Raw genomic sequence first — 19,700 nt, forward strand, 5'->3', positions numbered from 1 at the left:
ATGTCAGATTTTGAATAGTTTTTCCATGGTCGTTACTCTTAGGAATACAGAGATGAACTGTCCTTTGAAACTATTACATGTGTCATATATTTTTATTTTTACCGGATGATGGCGATGAGTGTGTTGGTGTCAATGCGTTTCAGAGAAGTGGCACCTTGGCCCATCAACACTTCATCACAGCTGAGCACAGTGACACTGACAACTGAGTCACACAGGATGTCACAAATAAAGTCTTCACCAAGGACGCTATGTTATATTCAGTGGTACGCAGGTACGCATGCGCGGTAATAATCTGAAATGCGTACCGCCACTTGTGTCACAAAGCGCATTTGCGTACCGACGTACTTGTGAAGCTTTTCCAGAAGGCGGTTAGATCACCGGATGACAGAGTCGGTTTCCGTGTGCACAGACAGGGCTGCTGTTAACGTTGGTCTGCACTGCGCTAAAACAGCTGATCACAACGTTCCCACGTGGACCCCCCCCCCTCCCCCCCCCCTGACATTCGCGATACAGAGGGCTTCATACCCCCCCGTTGACATTCGCGAGACAGAGGGCTTCATACTCCACTAGCCCCACAAAACTCAAGCCCTGGGGGACTCCTTGACCCATTCAGACTCATGAACACACATTTCAACAATACAGCCTCCTTTGAGATATGATCTCATCCAACTCACAACTTGACCAGAACATCTTACCTACTTTTCAAGTCTGTTTAGATATACTTTGTGGGCAACAGTTTCAAAAGGGATGTTTTACCTGAATCTGAGATGACAATGTTTATATACAATCAGCAACACCCCTTGGTGCTCTTATGTGGTCTCAATCCAGACAGAAATGTGACCAAAACTCTAAAATGCATCTATCAATCAGAAATGTTAGATTTGTTTCATGACCCTACTATGCCGGATGAATTGTATTACCTACTGTGCTAGTCTTTAATCTTAGTTTAGCTTAAGTATAGATGCATACAATGTCCAATGCTTCTTTCCTGTCTTTCGTACCCAGACTGCTTTCATCTCCATTTAAAAAGGAAACAAAAAAGAAATGCCTTGAGTCCTAGATGCCATAATTTGGGTGGTGTTTAATAACCTTTCTGTTGTTTTAAAATACTCAATTATTAATGCTACATCAACCCTTCTCTGCTGGCCTTGAAAAAAGTAATAATATCGTCAGGTATTTGCGTGAAAAGAATATCCAAAAGGCACCAAAACCACAAAACTAGCCACCTTTGACCGTGCCCACCTGTCACTAAAGCGCCCACGCCATTACGATTATGCGTAACTTTAAAGGTCCCCTGTTATACTGTTTTTAATAAATATATATATTATAGGTCTCAGATATATACAAAACATGTCTCTGAAGTGTTTGGCTCCAAACACCAAACAGATCCTTGCAGCATTACCCATAATCCCCTCTGTTTCAGCCCTGTTTCAAAAGTGCTGATTCTCTGTCTGTTACTTTAGATGAAAACAAGGAGCCCCTCTGAGAGAGATTTGGTTAAAAAGAACTCAATGGTGCTATAGGAGGAGATTCAGGTGATAAGGGGGGGGGGGGGGTTACCGTGGTTGCTGATTGGCTAATGGTTAACCAAGCCAAAAAATCGTTATGACATCATAAAGTGGCCAAAATCTGATCAGCTCATTTTCAGACAAGTTTTTATAGAAATGGATCAGGACCAAAAGAGAGAGAATCTTTTTTCCTGAAACGTTCAGAGTCTCTTTACACAGAGGTGGTATAACATGGTTATGGAAAAGACATGAAGAAGAGGATTTTGCATAATAGGTGACCTTTAATATCTCGCTTCTGTGTTGGGTTCATTTTTCGGTCCCGGAGGTTGCAGCTTCCATTACAGCCAGAGTTTATCCTCTCATTCATCTGCCATCTCCAATCTCATTTGCTCCACATAGGAACACATGCCAGTAGATTATTGGGTTGTGGCCAACATCAAAATCTTTCTGCCAGAGGATGTCATCAGAGGATTAGACCCCCATGACGTGATGATGCTTCCGTGCCACACAACATGCCAGCATATCTCTGTCTCACATAATCTGCTGTTTTTCCTCTGTATTACATGACCCTCTTGTACAGTGTTTCATGACGCCCCCCCCCGCCCCCCCCCCCCCCACCTGCTGGGACAATCCTAGAGATGAGATTAGGAGGCAATACATCTGAGCATACCTCTTTAAAGTATATAAACCCTTAATGTGCAGAAAATGAAATGCAAAGAGGAAAGAAAAACACAGTTTAAGGATTTATAAGGCAATCCACAGCAATCCATTTGATTTGTGTTACACAGCAACGTCATGCAACCTCGTAATCTTCAAATACACATTTTCAAGAAGCAGATCAGGGCCGCCTCACGCCCCGCTCCCCAATTATTAGTCTTTTATAAAATGTCAAACTTGCAGAGCATGAATTGTGTCCTTGGCTGTCGGAATAGCAGCTGAGGACTCAATGTACTACAAAACCGAAGGACACGAGAGCAGCTGAGAGATTGTGTGTAGGAACATTTATTTTTTAATCGCTCATTCCAGGAGGTGAAGTTCAATGTTGTGCCGTTTTGCCCAAGATAGTTTTGATTAAGCAAGGTAACATATTGGAATAAAGGTTTCTTCTCCTGTATTTCAAATCATCCCAGATCATTTGCTTGAGGGTTGTTAACGTTATCAACGCTTTTCGCTGGCTTTGATTTCCTCTTATTGACCCAAGCACAAGTCCTTATTAGATTAATTCATGAAATTGAATACACTAAACATCGAGGACAACATCTGTCATTTGCTTAACATCATATTTGAAAAGAAAAAAAATCATTGCTGAATTTATTGCACACAAGGTCGGAGCTAATCTATTCTCTGATATAACTTTGCGTTCATGCTCTCCTTCCACAAAGGTTTCCCTTCATGGCCGTCATCTATTCCTGTAAAACAATCAATTACATGTTTTCTTTGTTTGCGTACATCATCTACAATTCCCACCCATTTCCCATCGTGACATAAGCTTCCATTAAAGAGACTTCTGTAGTCGTAATGGATGAAATGTTGGGCTTATCACAGATCAGCTTATACGTTTTGCTAGAGCTTGTACAGCGAGTAAGGTCAGAGCCCAATAGTTGCCAATATCTACAATTGATAAGATGTGATCATTGAGTTGTTTTTTTGCATGTTCCTCAGATTTCAAGTGTTGTTGCATTGGACAAAGAATGAATGGACAGTGAAAACTAAATGTTTTTTCTTATCTTGGGAAGTGCTCGTCTCTAAAAGGAGAGCTAATTTACAAAAACATTTACCCATCACGAATCCAAGGTTTTTCTATGGATCAGTGTATCCTACTGAAAAAATAAGGATGATATGTCTCCATCTTTGTTTCCATAGAGCTACGTTCTTATTCGAAGACTAACCAATAACATGTCACTTGTTAGATGCTTTTACCCAAAGCAAATTACATACACTGAATACTCAATCCCCACAGCTCAGTGGATTAGTGTAACACCCACTGAGCCACAGCCTCCATTATGAGCAATGCCATAATGCCCAGAGACCATACCGTGTTCCTGTTAGCGTCCACTTCATGTCTGTCTACATGAACAATGTAGCTCTATGGAAACCAAGATGAGGACATACACTAGTATCCACCTTATTTTTTGAGTAGGATACATTGATTCATAGTTGGTCATTGAAAAAAAGAACAAAAATGTGGATTTGTGATAACTAACTGTCCCCAGTAAAGAAAAAGAAATTGCGCAAGAGAAGGAAAGAGGTTAAAAGGACTGAGCGTTGGATGTCAGAGAAATCAGCAGAAGAAGACAGACAGGAAGTAAACACTAACAGGAACAGCAGAAGAAGACAGGAAGTTTTTTAAATGCCATTTTACAATGTGCTGTATTTATTCTTAAATGGGTACCACTTTACAATAAGACTACCCTTATAAAGGATTCATAAAGGGTTTATAATTAGGTTATTAATTAGGTTGTAAACACTTTATTAATCATTAAGAACGATTTATAAACCAGTTCTAACAGTTTTCATTCATCAACACAGGCTCACTATTTGGCAAGATGACTAAGCCTTATATTGGCTACTTAGCGAGAATCAACTCGGTGAGCAACAGACACCAAGGATGCTGGCTGATGAAGAAGACGAAGTAAGCTAGCCAAGGCTTAGCAGTACAGATAAATGTGGGCTCACTATTTGGCAATCAACCGGTCACAGGTGCCCTGTTTATCTCATGTCTTATAAAAGCTTATTAATGATTTATAAAGTGTTCACAACCTAATTAATAAATGAATTACAAACTTTTCATAAACCCTTTATAAGGGTAGTCTTATTGTAAAGTGGTACCCTTAAATGTATTTTATGTTATTTTGTAAAGGGTTGCCGTGTGCTGAAAGGTGCTATATAAATAAACTTGCCTTGCCTAAACACTGATAGGAACAGCAGAAGAAGACAGACAGGAACACTAACAGCAACATGGTATGGGCTCTGGCAGTGTTTAAAGACTGTTTGAAGCAACAGAAAATATGAACAGACTTGGACAGTTACAGAAAACCTCTATTAGTACTGCCATCCTTTTATCTTACAATGCTGTTGCCGTAGTTTGGGCCATTGGTGCGAAGTGAAAGGGATTGGATTATTCAGTATGTAGCAGTGTGATAAGGAGGATAATGTTATTCCTTATCTATTTGTGTAAACATGTATCAACTGCACATGACTGATTAAATATTGCTGAAGATACTCAGAGAATAACGTTTCTCTGTCGACTATTTCACAGAAGGCTTCTCCGTGAACAACATCGATGAATTAACAAAAGCCTGAGACCATGTGTGCATTTAAATTGGCGTAAACATGACACATCTAATTTTCATATCTACATATCTATTCACACGCTTGAGTGTGTACTTATAATAGAGGAGGACGGCTGCTATACAAAGAAGAACTTGCAGCTATTCAGTTCAAAATTCAAAGGGAGTACGGTGTGCAATTATCTTCTCTGTCTGTCTGATGAATGTTTTTTTGCTGAAAGAAAGTGGAGTGATTGGTGCTTCTACGTTCCAGAGAGGTTTATAGCCGTTTGGGCGAGTCGGGAGATTTTGCTCTTCAGCAAACGACAAAAAACCAAAACCAAACCCACCTTTACAGTACTTTTTATAGATATTTCAACTAGTGAACTTTGTACCCATTTTGTTACAAATCTGCTCCATGTAAACTCACTGGCCGTTTCTCAATGTCGAGTAAACCTGCTGCAGAGCCACTATTTCAAGTATACTACGTCGTCAAGTGGCGCCGAAGGACTGTTTAAATGCATGTTAAAAAGCCTGTGACACGAGTTTTCCCCCATCATCCAAACCCATCATTTTGAGTAAATATTGTCCCCTTGAAAACCGTTACTGAACGGATTTTGGATATTTGTATTTTGATATCCATTAATCGGCCCTTCAATGTTGACCATATTCTGGATCTTCTCGGGGATTCTTCAAGTCCCGCCAAATGATGTGTGACGTCATTGTGGGCACAGCGCTCCAGCTGCACCGTTCAGGATCCCAGCATCTGCATGTAAACGCACGATGGCGCACACAGCAGCAAGCTCAGACAGCGATGACAGTTTAATTTTGAACGTGTCTGAGAGCTCATATGAGGCTGAAGGATCGGTTTATGTTGTATCTGTTAGAAGTTTAGGAATTAGGTGCGTCAATATGGGCGATAATATGGTCATGTAGCAAGTGGTGGACTCTCGACCGGCCCACTTCGGTACCGCTAGTAAATTGTCAACGGGGGGAGTGGGGGATGTGCTAGTGACTTATCCGACCGGCCCACTTCGGTACCGGTGTTCCGGATTAACTTGTTTCCCGATCAACTCGTTTCAATGGGGTGCTTGGCTTTCGACTGAAATACACATTTCGATCGCTTTCTTCTGTCGTTTACATACATATTTTTGGTATATTTGGCTTCTTAGGAACACATTGATGCACATCCAGTACCAGTGTGTGAGGTTGTGATTACGATGGCGATATCCGGACGCGAACAGCGAGGACTACAACAAGACAAACGAGTTGCTCGAATAAATCATTTAAACCGGCTATTGTTGACAGACTTATTACGGAATATTGTTGTTAATGTCCAAGTCCATCTGTGTATACCTTCAGACAGCCTCCAAGTGAAGCACACGGTGTTTACTCACAGTTTGAAAGCAGCGTGGAGAAGTCTTCATCTGTGTTAAACTGTGATCCTCCCAGGGAACTGGGACCCGCCCACGTTAAAATGTGACCCGCCCAGGTTAAATTGTGTTACGATTCCTGTGGCTATCTACCAGCGATCATGTTTAATATGAAAGACTACCCACACATGTGTCCCTTATAAAAACGGTATTGTGCAGCACTCATCCAGATAACATGTGACTGTTACCTCGTTTTGAAAAGATAGCAGCAGAAATGTCATTGTACAGTGGTGTAGTGGGCGTCCAACGCCCACTACACCACTGTATGTAACTCTAAGCACGGCAGCAACAAAAAAACAGAGCAAGAGTGCAGATAAAGTTCAGTGAGGACCTTCCAAGGAGGAAATTGCAGGAACTTTGGGATCCATATTGTTAATCTGTATTCTTTCCTTTTGAGCTTTTATATATTTTATACTAGATAATGTAAATAAAGGTTTGATATCTCAGATGTCAACTTTTGAATGGCCTGTAGCTCAGATCAGCACTGCGAGAATACCTTTTCAGTTGTTGCTGTTATGTTTTCGTTTGTTCGTGCGTTTTTATTGTTGTATACTTGCCCAATTTTAATGAAACTTGGTTGAAGGGTGTATTATGAGCCAAGGAGGTTCCTGTTCATTTTGGATATTGATGACCCATTATTTCAAATCCAAAAAATGTCCCATTGGACTGAAAACCCATTTGTCTAAAACAGCTTGTTATCCCGTAAGCATACACCCATTGCTCTGAAAATACACACTCTTCCTGAAACGATCACAAGCACATTGGTAACACTTTTGAGGAATGACATCTTCAGACTTTCCAGATTTGTTTTCCCAAATGGCCATAGTATGACATACCTTTCTCTGCCTAAGGTTTGCTAGTACATATTTTCTCTGCTGGTGGGTTGGTTAGAGTTAGGCATGCCCATTGACATTTGTTAGGTTTATATAAGAATATCAGGGTTATTTAAACAGGGGAATAGTTTTTTTGGGGGGGGGTCATGCCTGGTAGGCAAAAAATGAAGGCAATTGGGAAGTTCAGATGACAACTTTCTGCATGACAATGAGCCATGTTACCTTGTAAAGTGAGTCGATTTCCATTGCAATGTGCTTTTACTGTGCCTGCAACTCTTCAAGTGCCCTCGCAGTTATTGATCAAAATGTACTTCAACTGCTTGTCTCAGAAGTTTTTTCCAGGCGAGTCTCAGTACACTGTCGCCTTGAACCTTTTTGCCACTTCCCATCGTAATCCTGCTTACCCAAGTCAACTGCCTCGGGGCAAGGAACATCAGGAGTCCTGGATAACAGGGCGCTCCGCTCATTAAAGACCTGGCAAACCCTCCGCCCCTCCTCCCCCCCCCCCCCATGCCCTCCAGAGAGTCAGGGTCTCTGATAGAGAGAGCATGAAAGCTGCGACTTGGTGATATGCGTCTTCTTCTGTAAAGTCTTGATATTTTTTCTCACATCTTGTTGATCAAACACTTTATTACAAAATGTTTTTTATCCCTCCTCAAACACCTTTGATGCACGGCAATATGCTGAGAGTCAAACGACCTCATTGAGTTAACATACAGCGTCTGAGGAAAGGAGAGGAGCAGCAGTAACTGTGCATTAATATGCAGACTGGTCTATAGATAGCTTCACTGGGTGATAATGAGAGCTGTGATTCATGTGCAGACTTTCAGCAGCTAGGTCTGGCTTCGTAATTACAAAGGAACACCTGACTGCAGTCATTTGTGAAGGGAACAAAACAACACTGCAGCACGAAGGGAAGCTCCCTGTGTGAGTGCTGGATGAGTTATGCAAGGAACTTTTCTTAGAACAACTTTAAATAAAAAACATTATTTGGCATGCATTCACTTTTTCTACTATGAATGTTAAAACGTTTAATCAGGAGAGTTGCTGATATTACACCTAATACGTTATGAGAAAACACGTGTGAATAACTACATACTAGCCTATACACAGACCCCCTAAGGGTAAATAGAACACATACAGTAAATAATAGGTGGTTACGTTCACCCGAGAAACTTTTGCAATCTTTCTTTTAATCCCCATGACAGCTACTGTTTCCACAAACGTAGCGATGGGTCAGTGAATTCGACAAATATACTGTTCATCCTACCTGTGATTGGAATTTAAATTTCAAGTTTTTACTGCGGGGGGGTGTTTGAAGCCAAATGCAGCACACAGAAAACCAGGAAAAGTTTGTGATAGTGCTTACTGTCAAGTCTCAGAAGGTACAGGGCAGAGCAGGTAATTAACACGGGTAATAAGTCCAGGCAGACAAACCAGCAGGGGACAGGCAAAAGATATTTCAAAACCCAAAAGCAGACACAGGCTGACAGGAACCAGGACGCATAGGAAGCTCTCAAGGTGGAGGGCAGAAGGCTGGTGGGTTTACCGGTAATCAGACGAGGAGGGCAGGTTGGAAACGTGAAATCAGTCCGGAGCAAAATGCTGGAGGGTCTTGCATTGAAGGAGAACAACTGGCAGTGACTGTGAGAGCAAGAGAGGCTTAAATACAGGCTTGATTGCAGATGAGATGCAGCTCGGAGCACAGGTGAGCTGATGAGGTGGGCGTGGCCGGACAGTTTTGGGGGGGGGGGAGTTGGAGGCGGGGTTTGTGGAAAAATACTGAGGTTCAGCAGGTAAGGAGAGGAAGCAGACCGTGGGTGTTTCTCAATGTCGAGGACGCTTCCTTGGTAGGACATGTCTTCCAAGTCACTTCCTTCAGAAGCAAGGCAAGAATCCTTCGCCTAGGAAAACGAAGAATGGTGGAAAAGGCTAACAGGTGTGCGTCATATAAGAGGTTTCGCCTTAAATGGAGCGCGATTTCCGCCAAAGATTTGAAAATTGGTCCGTGCGCAAAGCATTGTGGGAATTTTAAGACTGCGGTGGATACACATGTGCAGCCTCGAAATTTCCCACAACAAAGTACGCCGGCCTCGGTAGAATTCCAAGGATCCTGGACAGTGGAAGAGTCCTTCGGCGGGACTCAATGACGTAGCATCCTCGAAATAGTGGCTCTGGAGCATCCTTCCTTGACATTAAGAAACACACTGTAACAGCTAAACCCCAAATCTAAAGGGGTCCACCTGAATATACATTTTGTATGAACAGATCTGAACCAGAAGCAAAAACATTTGAATTGTTAAGTAACATTCAGTTGTGAAGAGCAGAATGAAGCGTCTCCGCCAGTTCTTTTTTGTGACGCTAGATATTGAATCCTGGCTCTGTGCAGTAAGGATCGTCTTAAAAGTGAATGCTAATGAGCCAAGAGAGATTCTCATATGTTTGTCAATAGCTTTCTTTTTTTTTCGATAGACATTTCCTGAGAGCCACTATGGCCTATTTGTTGTCAAAAGCATTACATTTTTTATACGATGTTGTTGGCAGATAAACACAGATATATTGTAATGTATACTGTAGTATGTAGGAGGAAAAGAAATGGCAGTAGAATAAATATAAATCAGAATATGAACCATATTAAATATTTTATCCACTTCAGAATGAACCATGTGGCAGTACAACCCGAAAACTGATATAATTAGCTTTATCAGGGGAATGAATCATAAACTATTGCTGTATTGTAAATGGATTATTGTATCCTTATCTAGCTAATGCAGCCTGGATGTCCGTATCGCACAAGACAGACAAATATTAGATTTGAAAGTTAAAGAAAAACTTGAACTATTCCCAGCTTCCCACTTAAACACATTATTCCCCTAATATTTTTAGAAAGACAATTTCCGCTCTGTGCAAGAGCATCACATGTATTATGCAACATGCCGTGCCTATCACCTTTTATCTTTGGAGCCAATTTGATTATCCTTTCATTTTCATCTATTTCCAGGATATCCAATTTTTTCCATGTCAAAATGTTAAATGTTCTTCATAAGCAGAACATTCTCATCAAAGGACCTCATATCTCTTCTTTTATCGGTGTTGGGTGTGAATGTTGGGTCATGGTGTACCAGCGTATGTGAAATGATTACCGACAGCAACATACTGACGCCGTTAGATGAGACGTGTGAGATTGGCATGAGCCTAAGAGAAAAGCATCTGGAAACGCCTAAAAAATCCTCTACTGTGACATGTCTCCATTTTTTAATGTTCAAAAAGCTCTTTATTTTTCTCATACTGCCTGTGCTGCAGCACTTCTTTTCACCCTCTGTCTGAAACCAGAGCCCAGTCTGCTCTGATTGGTTAGCTGATCGGATTGGTTAGCTGGCCGGATTGGTCAATCGCTTTGAGATATACCGCCCAATGGATTTTTTAACTTGTATTGTCATTACATAGTACAGGTACTAGTAACGAAACGGTTTTCTTTGCATTTCACACATCCTAGTGTTAGGAGCAGTGGGCTGCCATTATTATGTACGGCGCCCGGGGAGCAGTGTAGGGAACGGGGCCTTGCTCAGGGACACCTCAGTAGCACTTGGTCTTGCAGGGACTTGAACTAGTGACCTTCCAGTTGCCAAGCCAAGTCCCTATGACTTCGCCACCACCGCCCTCGCATGCACACATACCTATAACACAATACAGGAAAGGGAAAGGGAAAACGGGCCTCTTTAATTAGTTTAATTAATTGAAACAGGCCATTGTGTCAGATGATAAAATATCATGACATCATTTTCTTTCATTTCTTCTGCATTGAGCTACAAGTTAACCCTGACCATTATTAATGGGGTTTGTGCTTCTTCCACATTATACTGTATGATTCTATGTCTGCTACTAACTGTTAAAGTCTATGTGAGTGAGTCAAGACGGAGGCTACTGGGCTAGGAACACAAAGCCATTTGACAGGTTGATTTATACGTCCTTTAAACCTTAAACCACCGTAAGCTTTTTATATTGAAATGTCGAGTATCCACTCCACGCAGCGAGGACTGTGACGGCAGCACAAGAGGCTGAACGATGCTCTGAAGGCAAACACTTTGTCTCTTACATTCAGAACGACGTGTCCAGCTTTGTGTGTAACGTTGAAATTCAAAGATAGTGCTGTGTGTGTGTGTGTGTGTGTGTGTGTGTGTGTGTGTGTGTGTTTGCGTACGTGCGTGTGTGTGTGTGTGTGTGTGTGCGTGTGTGCGTGCCTTGAGGGTAACAGCTGACTGCTTTGTCCTGATCCTCCCACAGAAGTTGCAGTGTGCATGGCAGATGTGCCAGTCTGACAGAAAGGAATATTAATACAGACAGCAGAAGTTTTACCAAAGGGAAGTTGTGACAGTTTTTTATATTTCTGTGTCTGCACTTAGAGGTTGCATTACATCTCATGCTTCTGGGCTTAAACTAAGATGAATCACTATTGCACTTCATCTTTTCTGACGGACGTCCCTGGATCTGACGTGGCAGGACATCACACACACTGTACACACACACACACACACACACACACACACACACACACACACTGCACACACACACACACACACACACACACACACACACACACACACACACACACACACACACACACACACACACACACACACACACACACACACACACACACACACACACACACACACACACACACACACACACACACACACACTCCTCTCTGCTGCTAAGTTGATTCGACATTTGGAAACATTTCAAACCAAAGCCTCCACTCTCTCATATTTCTTTTTTTGGCACTACTAAATATAAACGTCTTGCTCTGTTAAAACAATCCATCAAAATGTGCGGGAAATGAATAGATTTAACGTTTTTTAAAAACACTGAAATGATGCAGTAAAGATAATGTTGAGAGAACAGAACATTCATTATCTTAATGAAAACAGTTATGATACTCGATTCTGATTGGTCAATTTGGACCTTCCAGAGTTTGTACACTTTCACTAATAGACTGTCTCTAAGGAGAACAGAGCGTTGCTAAGGAGGATCAAGGGAGACTATTTGCAGTCATTTGAATCCGCAGAAAGAAGACCGGTCAATATAACTTCAACTGTGGACAACAAACATAGTTTTGTCCATCAGGAATCACCACGGAATGCTTTTTGAATATCCTTTTTTATATTTGTGGAGAGCACGAAACTTTAGATTCATGGTGGCTTAACTGTCCCCAGTAAAGAAAATAAAAACAGAAGGATAGAGGTTAAAAAGGCAGAGTACTGGACGTCGGAGAAAACACCGACAGGGTGATCAGCATCCTGCCGTGAAGCAAGTAGTGTCGGCAAATATGGACTTAATTCTTAGGGAATTATAATATATAATACCGCATTAATGCATGAAGCTGTTGATAGTAGCTCTCTTTTCTCTCCTCGCCCACACAAAAGCAGCCCAATGATTAAAGACTGCTGTTAACCCCTGCCAGATCTCTTCAATCCACCTGCCGCAGGGCAAGACTATAACCTCCAATACCCTTCCTTTTCTCCAGATGACAATGTGACTTCCTGCCTTTTTTGTCAATGTCACTTTAATGGCTTTTGTCCTATTCATCCGGCACGATTCCTCACACATAGGACTCATCTGAGTACAGTGTCCACCTCACAGCTTCTCCCTGCCATCCTTCACACACCTCATCTCCTGAGAAAGACACTGTCTATATTCATGTTCTGCAGAAGGTAGCGTGCTCTTCAAGTATGTCTACACATTCAGATGTATCTCTTTGGAGTCAAGGACTGCCGAGCACACTGACCTACAGATACTGATTCTAATCAACGAAAATACTTACGAGGCAAATAGAAACGGAATTGGCTGAGCTAAGCAAGAACAACATTATTATATTTTGATTCATTCACACCCTCTTCTATGTTTCTAGGTTGGCTCATTGCATGTTGTGTGACTCTTAATTCAATTAGAGGGCATCGATCAATACACTGGATTAGACACAAGGTGAATTCACATGTTTCATGCAAGCTCTGCTTCTAATTAGGCACATCACTGAGCTTGCTTCCATTGAATTATAGGACATGACATTGGATTTAATTAACCCAGCCTTGATGTTAATGCAGTAATACAGTTCAATAATGATGAACCTTAGATAGCACACTAGGGGATCTGTTTGTATGCTGTTGAAAGCGTATTTAGTCGTTAAGTCTGCATTGGTAGAAATACATACATTACACAGACATTGCTAGCTTTAAATGTTTCTTCATCCAGTTATTGTTTGCACATTATTATTGGTGTTTTTTCAGCATTATGTTACACATCCTGGCTTCCTTCATTATCAAAAGGATGTTTCTTTGAATCAACCCTCAAGAGAGGCGTTTAGGTCCGAAATATAGGCTACATATGCATATACAACGCTAATGTGCTGCCTGTAGTCAACATCCCACCGTATAACATGGAAGTGAAGATGCGAGCACATTGTTCAGTTAAATTGCCCGAGTGCTCCTCTAAAAATAGGGCACACAGCTGAGAGCTCTGGGGGATGTGGCACATGGTACAGGGAAGAAAAAAGAAAAGCTCTCACAGAAAAGCAGGAGAGAGGAAGGAGTCTTCTAAAGCTGCAGAAGAGGGATGATGTAAATAGGAGGCTACGCAGAGAAACAATTTCTCAAAACGTCTACAAAGCTGTTCTAAAAACCTCTACTTGCCCCTTATAAAAGCTGAATCTAAAATGATGGGGGGGGGGCCCGCTCTCTCTCTCTCTCAAGTCAATGGGAATCAAAGAATGCTTAATGATGACTTCAAGAGCGGAGCCGGGCTCCTCTCTGAAGCTAATTTGATAATCACGGCTGATTTCTGACAGGGAACAGTAAACTAAGAAAGACACTTCTTTGAGACTGTTCTAAAGCAAGAGTTGAAGTGTCTTTTCAACAACACATAGACTGAGGAAGCACAGAAAACATCAATGGGGAAATCCAAATGGTAAAAATATAAATTGTAAACGTTTTTCACATGAAGAACTGTTAACAAGATAAAGACAAATGGCGTTGGACCAGTAATCTGAGAACGAAGACATCTCCAATTAACCAGTGCCTAAGCAGAGAGGACACCATATTAAAAAGCACTTATTAAAAAGCACTTTCTATAACTATGTGCTCCAGAACTGGACTAGTAGACTATCACACTTGATCCAACAAAGATCCAAGGCTTCAGCACTTTTATACCAAAGTAGATGTGTTTTGCAATTGGGATAAGACCAGAGTGTTTTAGTGTTTTGGTATTAATAGCATAGTGCGTAGCATAGAAACCCTTCTGGCATCCACATGGCGGCGTGCGTTGAAGCTATTGAAGCTTGCCGGCGGGCGAGTCTGAAACTCGACCAGCAACCAATCACATTAATCTCCCACCCCGGACACACAAGCACGAGGTTTGATTGGCTAGAGCTTGTACTGGCATATGATTTGATTGGCTGACGCTTCCGCCGAAGCTTCAAAAGTTGAATATTGCTCAACTTTTGAAGCGAGCAATTCTGAGAAGTAAAGTCTATGTGAAGCTGATACTTTTGTAAAGACAAGCAGGGAGCAACTCCACTGTTTGAAAAGAACAGCCTGATTGTATAGAAGTCAATGAGGAAATGACCATATACGCTTCATTCATTACCTGGATTAACATTTTCTAAATAGTGTAAAGCCTCAATCCCAAATGTTCAATCTACGTAATGATGTTAACTTGAGTTCTTTAGTGTGTGGCTACTTAGTGTCACCAGTGTTGCCTTAAAAATCGTGGGTTCAGCTCTCGGTTTTACGAAACGATATTTTAAGGAGTTAGTTGGCTGTACATTTTTTTCCAGTAAGTATGTTCGCTGCTAGCAAAATTAAAGTTAAGGTCATAATGGATGAGCCAAACAAACAAAGTTGGCTGCATAGCATAGCATACGCTAGTAGCATTGGCTAACAAAGCTTATTGTCGTATACTGTGCTATGACATATTATAGCATCACATAGCATACTGTAGCATAGCATAATATACCATCACATAGCATAGCATTACTGAGCAAAGAATTTAGGTTGGTTTATTGACATTGGGTTGTATTCCAGTGTCTGGGGTTTGTTCCAGACAGCAACAACTAAATCCATATGTCAGCAGAAGATTTTGAGCTGCTAACTGTGAAACCTATTGTTATACCACCTGTCTATTGTTTCTGCTCCTCTTCATTTTCAGCACCTCGACTGCGTCTTTGTTGTGACTTGCTGTCTTCGCTGCGTCTGTGTTAGTTTTCTGCTTGGCGCGTTCGTTCTCTCATTGTTGTTTGGATAATCGTTCTTTCTTCGTCTTTGTACTTGTTTTTGGTGATTTATTCATAGACGGAGCTCAGTTGTTAAAAAGACCTCAGACTTGAGGGAAGCGCTTTGTGAGAAAGAAGCATGAATAAACAAAAACATCTCTGTGATGCAACAATGTGACACAGAACAGCAGATTCACAGAAGATGTACTTGCACTTTCCATTCTATGAACTAATTTATTTAATATCAATCAAGTTCTGCCATTTCTTCTCAAACATTGTGGGAATCATTTGTACATATTCTTGGAACATGGATCTTTTTATTGGATCAACCTCCTGCTCTTGCCTTCATTGTGGGATTACATTGTTCTTGGCTGATTCCCATCTGTTCGGCTTTAAAGCGGTGCAGATATAGAGGAATGACCAGGAGGCATGACTACAGTCTCTTGCAAAGCACTTCTCTGTCTGGTGCTGTGCCAACGACTGGCTCTTTGTGATATGCAGCATCCCGACGGCACATTGCACTGCGAGAGGGGAACATGAGATGATATGGAGGAGAGATTCCCTACATCCTCCGGGGGTTTGTGCAGCGTAGTGAGAGCAGCACGAGATAAAAAGCCTCTATGTGCATTTGTGGTCAGTTTATCTGTTTGCTAAAGTCTAGTTCTGCCTCCAGTCTGGATCAAAAGAAAGTACTTTCTTAGATTGTTTTTGTTGATAAGCTTCTCTTTGCTTTAACCTGCTGCAGGGAAGATACATTTTCTGTCGCTGGTTTTCTGTTGCTTTGATGCCCGGCTCTGACATGTGTTTCCTGCACATTGATAATACATTTTAATTGTAGTTTGCATTTTGTTACAGCCTGGCGAAACGGCTGTTCTAAAGATGGGATACTAACCAAGTTTAAATGCAACAAAAAGCATATTTATTTACAATTGAATGAACCTTACACATTTAGTAATCAGTCCTGTGTGCATGTATTGGTGCAGAAATGTGAAACAAACTAAACTAACCAGCAGCTCTGTCCAAAGGACGAGTGAAAGCTGAAAATGGGACGGTGTTGAGTTTGATATCTTAATTTCAAACGCAATTTTCACAATATATACATGTTCTGTACATTTCACAGGGCAACCCCACAGTCTGGCTACCAATCTCTTTTATTCTGTAGTCTTGTTTCAAGTCAATTGTGATGCAAACTTTAGCGGACTTTGGCAGAATGTCTCAAAAAGTTAATGCAATTTAGCCACGTGTACATCAACTGTTTTGGAGCAAGAAACTGGATATGTAAAGAATAGTTTTGTTATCAATTGGCGGTTGAAGTCTTCCTCGCTACCTTGCACACTTACATAAAAAGGGCACTAAAATGTAATTTCAAAGGTCTTGAAAAATGTTGGTATGTGATGATTTGAGATTAAGAGTTTGATGGTTAAACATTTACATGCAAAAATGGTAATTGAATTGACAAAAAATTATTTTATTGCGTTAAAAATGATTGTATTTCTTCCAAAAGGAAGTTTTATGTTCATGTATTTTGTAAGCCAAAAGCCCTACGGAAACATTATGTTCAAGAAAGAAACTGTAAAAGGTGTTGTGAACTATAGGTCACATTGCTCTTGTGTGAGAAGGAAACGAGACATTAAATAGTGTATAGAGTTTCCAGATGATTACTCTGATATCATGCACAGGGGCTGCAGATAAATACTTGGTTGGTTTATTCTGGCATGTTTTGCATAGTTTGCACAGAGATTGTTTCATGGGCTGTGTTGTTTATACATTGAATTACAGCGAGTGATGCGGATTATAAATTCTTTGTGTTGCAGGAAAGCTCAGAGAGCAAGAATTCTCAAGGACTCTGCAAGCTCTGGGGAGAGCAGAAACACAATTGGGCCTTGCTCTCAATATTTATACAAATGCACCTTTGTGTGGGCAATAGGCCAAAGCTGTGACGCACTCAAAATAGACCCTTGCTTGCATTATCTTGTCTTCCTCCAAGGTATCTGTGGGGAAGCGTTGGCGTCGGCATGGCTAATTGAGCGTAGGATGTACCCTTGGAGAGAGCTGACGGCAAACCTCCATGTTACACAAATGAGCCCCGTCCATCCTCCAGGGGCCGAGGAAACAGAGCCCCAGGTGTGACTGCTGTCAAAGGAAAAGGACAGAAAACAACACAAGTGAGAAACCGTTCCTATGTAAAGTGTTAGAGTGAACCATTCCCTGCCTAAAGATGAGAAAAATGAATTGTAATTCATACTCAGAGTGAATGTGAGGTGTCAATATGAATATTATGAACAAATGGCACATGAGACTTATAATTTTGCTTCCTATAACCAATCTTTAATTAACGTTTGTATTATTATGAAAAGTAACCACAATCTTTCCCCAACCTCAACTAAGTGTATTTGTTGCCTTTACAGCAGCAAATCACTTTTTCACAATTTAACCATATTAATATTGTAACTGAAACCATTATATGTGTTCTTTTATTGCTAAAGTTTGTATCAGAGGGAATTTCTTTCCCACACACATAATGACATCACGGTGTAACACTCGTGTTTCTATTGGCTAGCGCTCCAACACATTGTACGTGATACGCTGTGGGGCTTATGTTCTTGTTGGTTAGCTGGCCAGCTCTGTTGGTCAACTTTTTAGAGATGTCCCACCCCTAAGGCGATGTTTACACAAGAACGAAACGGGTTGTATCCGCTACTTCTCTCTTTCGTATAGCCCGTTCGTTCACACGAGGCCGTAACGGAAACGCGGAAACGGACCCCGCAAATGATAACGGGTCCCAAGGTGGATAGATCTGCAAACGGAACGCTCTGGGGGGCCAAACGGCTCAGTGTGTATGCCTTATACAATAATTTCCTGATACTGATGAAGCCATAGCCCCACCTCTGCTGCTCACTGCTGTAGCATGGTCAGTAGCTACTGCTACTGCTACTGACCATGCTACAGATGTTAGTGCAAAACATACAGCTCCTTTACCACAACCGTCAGCAACAAGTGGATATGGAAAATTACATGAACTACCTGTTGCTAAATCTACTGCGGGCTTAAACAGAAGAGCAACCATGGCAATCATGCTCGGGAGTCTTCTTCGCTGCTTTTGGTGTATTTTATGTACAGCGCCACTTACAGGCCCGGTATATGTACTACAGTGTTTCCAGTGGTCTTGTGTGAACGGACACGTTAAATGACCCGAATGCGTGTAAACGGAAGATTTTTTTTGATAACGAATTCGGTCCGTTTGCGTTTGCGCTCCCGTGTAAATGGGGGTCTAAGCCTATCACGTAAATGTGATGGAGCGCTTGCCAATAAAACCATGGGGGTTACATAGTGATGTCATTATGTTACAGAAGTAAACAAAGGAATCCAATGGAGGCGTTTTCAGGCAAGGGGGGGGGGGGGGACGGAGTGTATGGGAGAGAAACTCCCTCTTGCATTTACTTGAGAATTTTTGAATCCTATATAACACATTACAGGAAAGGGAAAACACCCCAAAAGTATAAAATGGCCTCTTCACTGAAGCATAAAAACATTAACTGCAATTAAGGACGTTTTATCAAAATTGCAGTTCCTGCAAATAGGGCTTTAGTGTTTCATTTAATATTGAAATTAGTCTTTTGATATATTATTACATGTGTCTGCTTTCAGCCTGTCACAGTGGGGTTCATGAGGGGAGATAAAGAAGCTCCTCTGTGGCCGCCACACACACCTGGATCCCATCCTCCAAGAAACTGAGGATCCTTTCACACATTTATCACAAAGTGAGACTCAAGCACTCACTTTCTCTGTTGGATTTAATCCGACCTGACCCTGCAGGCTCGACATTATAATTGGCCCGCTGGCCCGGAAGCACTATTTAGACACGCCGGGCCAGCATAACGTACTTTCCACTTGCCCGCTCGGGCCACTAAAAATATTGCTTTAAAAAAAAGAATTGTCCTGTGGTATTGGTATTTTGACTTGCAATTTAGTTAAATTGTTTCGTTTATTAACGCTACAACATAGCGTTTTGTGAGTCGGTTGTCGTTGTTGGGTGAAAAGCAAACAGCTGTTTGCTGCGGAGCGGAGCGCGAGCAGGCTCCCGTGAGCGGGAGCGCGCTCCTTCACTCCAGACTATCGCGCCACCTAACCATTCGCCATTAATGTTTTTAATACCAGCGGTAACCGGCCAAGCGCCGGGCAAAAAACAATCTTCAAATAAAACAAAGTCACCGGAGGAGTTAAAGGAGAGTGACAAGGAGTATGAGAAGAAGAGGGAGAGAACGTTTCAGCCAGCTTGATCGATGGAGTTGGCTTCTAGTGCAGTGACGCGTCCTAAAACCCTTTTATAATCTATCGATTAGATTTATGATTTGAAAATTATAAAAGTAGGGTAGACATGTGGAGATTAT

Source organism: Notothenia rossii (assembly GCF_949606895.1).
Source record: "Notothenia rossii genome assembly, chromosome: 5".
NCBI classification, from domain to species: Eukaryota; Metazoa; Chordata; class Actinopteri; order Perciformes; family Nototheniidae; genus Notothenia; species Notothenia rossii.